The sequence below is a fragment of the Cavia porcellus genome, unplaced genomic scaffold (genome assembly GCF_034190915.1).
Source record: "Cavia porcellus strain 051 isolate PalLab524CR breed Dunkin Hartley unplaced genomic scaffold, mCavPor4.1 scaffold_2, whole genome shotgun sequence".
Classification (NCBI taxonomy): Eukaryota; Metazoa; Chordata; class Mammalia; order Rodentia; family Caviidae; genus Cavia; species Cavia porcellus.
Window position 1 is genome coordinate 114,835,105 of NW_026947485.1, and position 5,691 is coordinate 114,840,795.

A 5,691-nucleotide genomic window follows, 5' to 3' on the forward strand; every position below is an offset into this window, starting at 1 on the left:
GGGGAAACCATGGCAAAAAGAAAAATATATTTAGACTTTGCTTTTTGTATTGAAGATGGAGCCTGGAGACTCAAGCATGTCAGGCAAGTGATCTCTCACCAACCTATGTACCACCAACACAATTTAGATTTTGCATATGTGTAAAATGTAAACTTTGATATTGAAATGCTCTTAGGTGCTAAGGAGATCTCTGAACTGGCTGGAATCTCTGTTATCTCAGAATTGTGTTTTCTTTGTGTGTGAGAAACTACTCTCTTCAAAGATCTGATCCTTACACAAGAACCCCAATGTGATTCCTGACTACCTACTTGGAATGCCATAGAAGCAGAAAACAGCTGCTCATCAACACACCAACTGCTCCTCACAACGATCTGTAGACATCTGAAGACATTCCTTGGCCTTTGATCGTTTTCTCCAAGATTTTCCCCTACTGCTTCCCACATTCAGTCTGGGATTGGTGTTAAGCCTTGATATCCTCATATCTGCAAGTCTTTTGCTCCATTGCAGGCTGCTTGAGTTCCTGTCTTTCCTCAGCCTGTGACTCTCTATAAGCTTTCACTGTGTGATGAGCTGCTGTCTCTCCCCCTTTTGTTGTGCACAACTCTGTTGATGACCATAGTTTCTGTCTGCTTTGTTGCTTAAGGAAGTCACCTGTATGTGGAACCCACCTGATATGCTCCCCTGAAGCAGTCTACCCCTTCCAGCCGTGCACATCTCCCCCTGCATCAGGGAAGCAGTGAGTTCACATAACATGCTGTTCCTGGGAGAGGGTTTTCCTGGTGCTGCCCTTGCATACATTAACTGCACAATGCACTGCTGAATTTAGTTTATGTTAGAGGGATTGTTTCCAGTTAAGTCTTCGTGTTAAATCACAGTGGAGTCGTGACTTTGGATGCTGTGCAGATGAGCTAGTGGTTCTGGTCCTCCTTTTATTAGTGCAGGTTTCCTCAGAGAGATTCCTATCCCATGGTCTCACTGCCAATCAGTATTATGTGGTTAGGGATGGTAACTGTTTAGAGTACTGTTTCAGGTATTTGTGAATTTATACGTGTGTTAGTGAAGAAACCGCTTCCCTGTGCTTTACATAGTTAAACAGTTAATGAGAATGTTTAGCTGATAAAAATCTTAAGAAGAGGTTTTCCCAGCCTGTGAATTTCTAAGTACAAAACTAAGGAACAATCCCAGTTACACCTGACACTAGCGCCCTGTAACATGCTGGATTTCTTATGATGCTAAACTATTTTTTCAGAACATTTTAAAGTAATTAGAGAAGTACAAACATTTTAAAGTTACTGAATTAAACAGTTGATGCACCCTAACGAAAGCATCTCTAGTAAATTAAGTTCAAAGAAAGCCACCTAAAAATATTTCACCTGAGCATCAGGGTGACATTGACACTCAGAGGCAGCAGATGTCCTGAACAGGCCTGATGGTGTGAGGAGGTCCCCATTGCTCTATGCTGAACATGCACCGCTCACAAGCGAGGGAAGAAGACACAGGAGCCTGCCAATATGGCCATGTTTCCACCATGGCTGTCACTACATTAGTTCATGTGGCCAAGGGACCACAGGGGGCAGCTAGAAATAAATCAGGGGGATTCCTCTGCCTTTGGTTCTGTTTATTCCCCCATAATCAGTTCTTATGATAGTCATGGTCACAGAGAAATCTCCCAAATATTGGTGCACTTAGGACTGGATGAGATAATTATATTTTCTATTAACTTTAGAAACTATAAATTATCTTGTTGTTAAATGCTTGTATAGATATAACTTCTTATGGACTGATTTTCATAGCATTGAAAAGGGTAATTGAAAATATCCGTGTTTCAAAAACAGACTCTGTAACATTTGCAGGCTCCATTGTATGAGTAAAGTCTGCTGAACGCAGTGCTTTTCAGGTTCTACACAGAACATCTGTTTTGCATTTTCCCTGGTAGATTTCAGGAAGAGCAGTCTAAGGTGCTAATCCTCAATCACCAAGGAATTCCCAAATCCATGTTTTCTCTACTAATGTTCATCATCAGAAAAATCTTCTCAGGGCTGCCAGGACCTCCTTGTTCCTCAGGCTGTAGATGAATTGGTTCAGAAGAGGTGTGACAATGGTGCAAAAACTTCCAACACCTTGTCCTGGGCAGGTTCATGCAAGCAGTGTGGCTGTGTGTAGGTTCAGAGATAGATAACACAGAAGAAACTCGCTACAATCAGGTGGGAGGAACAGGTGGAAAGAGCTTTGGTCTGTCCTGTGCCTGAGCTCATCTGGAACATGACAGTGAGCACTTGAGCACAGGAAGCTTGAATGGCCAGGAAGGGCAGCAGCAGAATAATAAGTCCACGCAGGAGGATGCTGTACTCATGTTGGGAGGTGTCCTGACGTACCAATGACAGCAGAGAATGAACTTCATAGAAAAAGTGGTTGATGAGCTCAAACAGAAGGGAAGCTGGAAAAAATACAGTGTGTGTATTAAGGAGTTGACAGCACTGCTGGGCGATGCACACATGGTCAGGGAGCAGCAGATCTTCTTGCTCATGAGGACAGGATAGTGCAAAGGGTGGAAGATGGCTACATAATGATCATAGAACATGGAGCCCAGGAGAATGGCTTCACATCCACCAAGGCTCAGGAATCTCACAGCTCAAGAATGTGACAATCTTTGTGTTCATCAGGATGTTTGTAGTCGTCTTGGGCACGGTGTTGGAGATGTGCATCATGTTGATGAGAAGATCTGACTGAGCAGGAAGTACATGGGCAAGTGAAACCTGCTGTCCAATCAGATGAAGTGAACCAAGGTGATGTTCCCCAGCATAGCCACCTTGAAGAGGAAGAAAATGGCAGCATTTTGTCAATGGTTGATGCATAGTGGTATAATTTTTAATGAAGTTATACTGAATATTTTACTTTTATTGGTTATAAGTAGGAATAAATACTTCAGTAATATTTATTTGAAGAAACCTTACTAAAATATGCAACAATTCAAGTGTGTATGTTTTATGTAAATCGTGTTATTTCTTTTTGTAGTACTCTGAAATATTTTCACATGACTAACAAGAAGCATATAATAAAATAAACATTTCATATGATAATAAAATATTGTAAACTCTAAAAGTGTTGCAATAACTAATGATCCATATCAAAAAATATATAAAATAAATATCATCAAGTGGTAGCTCTTAGTGAAAATCCGTGAAAATTCAATCTGTATTTAAAAGATATATTTCTTCCAAGATACATTATTTTAATAAGAATATGGAAAAAAAATAGACTGAGCTGTAAAGAAGGGTTTACACTATTTAAAAGGGTAACACAAAAGAAGTATAGAGGTTAAGGAATAAAATGTGGGCATAACTGACCAAGATAATGAAAGAAGAGGGCAAAAGATTACAATGTATTAGAAATGACACAATAAAATTTACTACATTGTCAAAATAAATACCCTATGTTAAATAAGAGAATTCATTATTCTATTGAGAAAACTGCTTTTTAAACAGGAAAAAATGTGCAGTGTTTTCTAATTATTGCAATAATTATTTCATCAGAACGAAAACATTCAAATTTGTAAGTATTTACTTCCCTCAAAAAACACATGCACAAATCAATTTTAAAAATGTCTAAAGGAGATTATAAAAGTAATTTAGAAATGATTGAATATGTTACATATCAATACTTCACAAAATGAGGGAAATAGAAGACTAGATGGAATAACTGGAAAACACTGTGAATAGGTAAAGAAAAAATAAAACTGTTGTAATATGCTAATTACCAGGCTTCATCCACGTCAGTGCTGTTTAAATAATAATCTCAAAGATGCTCAGAAATAAAATTACAACACGGATGCAGTTAGATATGTACGAACATACATATGTTTACACGTGGTACATTTTAAAAATGTCTAATTATTGGTCCTTGAAAGAGTTGCCCTAGCGTAAATTACAGGACATTATGGTGGTAGCTCAACATGGTAGAAGGCCAGATCCTGGATGTCTACCTTTAGGGCCACTTTCGCCTTCTTCCCAGGTTACACCTTCCTCCTTCCTTTCTTAGTAAGCACAAAGAAAATTTATTCAGCTCCTCATGTGTCATCATTGCCTACCTCAAGCACCATATTTGGTCACAGGTCACATATACCTCTCACCCCCATATCCAAGCAGAGGAGAAGCCAAACGCTTGCTAGTTGTGAGCTCCTCTCTACAGCCTTTAAATAAAAAGGCCACTTGTACTTTTCTTATATTCTACTCTTTTACTGCACTGGAAAAGTCTTAACAGTCATGAGCTGTTATTAATTTCTAAACTTTTGGGCAAAAATCTTGACTACAGGACAGTTTTCTTGAGAATCATTTAAATATGAAATATATCATCGGCGCAAGCCTAGCAAACATGACACCCTTTTAAAGAGTAGTTTAAAGTGATGAGCACCTAGGAAAAAAGGAAAAGCATTTTAGAAATTGTTAATCTGAGGAGGTAATATCACATATTACAAAATTAGACTTTTGTGGATTTTGTATGCAAAAAAAAAAAACATATAAATTACAATGCTTATTGAACATCATCCAGTAAAAATTGTTGGATGTTTGGGAACATAAAACAAACACAGTGGCATTTCTCACTGTGTAACACCACTTCAGAGTTCACTTCCAATGTTTCAGTAACCTTTTACAGGAGCGAGGGACTCCATACCATTTCCTGTGGGCAGGTAACACACAGGGCTGTACTCTAGTCTTCCTATTTTCTTAGAGTGAGATTTCCTCTAATTTCTCCTGTTGCACTAACAGTCTGGATACAAGTCAGCTGCTGGAAGTTCCAGGCTGAAAAACTGTTAACACCCACCACAGAGTCACTAATCCCCACTAGTTTGCATTACATGTATACTAATATTTACCATACTTTTAGGTGCTTGGAGACCAAGAAAGATGCATTTGTCATTCTTTCATTTGTTTACTGAACAGATAGAGCTCTTCTTTTGGAAGCTGTATGGGAAGCTAACTGAGGCACAGTTTCCCCAACCTGTGACTCCAAATCCCAGTCTCTACTAATCATAGCAAGTCTGAGTGCTGTAAAACTCAATTCATAAGGCTAAAGAACTGACCTTCAGGCTGTGCCAAATAAAAGGCATCAGAATCATGGGTATTTCATGTGACAGATGAAGCAGATAGGCCAAGATGAGCCCGAAACATCTAACAGATATTCTCATCCTCCTTAGTGCAGGCACTCCGCTAATCCCTCACTTAGTTTCCAAAATCCCTTCCCCTTTAGATGGAATCCTAACTGAGTGGGTCAATAGATCAATGTAATAGCACGGTACTGAGCATGAAATATTCACCAGCCTATTAAACACACTGAGCATTCCAGCCCTCAGGTTATAATATTGTAGCTCCACTCAGGTAATGGAGTATACCCAGAGATTGAGATAAACAAGTCAATACCAATATCTACTGAAACTGAGTTATAAACCAACATTGGGATATTTGGCAGAGAAAAAAAAGCAGCCTTAATGATTCTTCAGAAAATGACAGATTTGAGAATCAGTTCACTACTCTTGACCCCATAAGCTGAAAATCAATGTCTTACTAAATTGCTTTTTCAAATGATTATAGTTATTTTATCAAATATTTACTTTTATTCCACTTGTACTGATTTCCATCATAATGCAGCCTGTTGAGATGTTAACATCATCACAGATACTTTTGCATATTTGAC

General features: G+C 38.6%; 1 pseudogene; it reads right to left on the minus strand.

The window, feature by feature from the left end:
• Positions 1-2,019: 2,019 nt before the first annotated feature.
• On the minus strand, positions 2,020-4,099 carry LOC106024989 (olfactory receptor 2AK2-like; annotated as a pseudogene).
• Between the last annotated feature and the right edge of the window lie 1,592 nt (positions 4,100-5,691).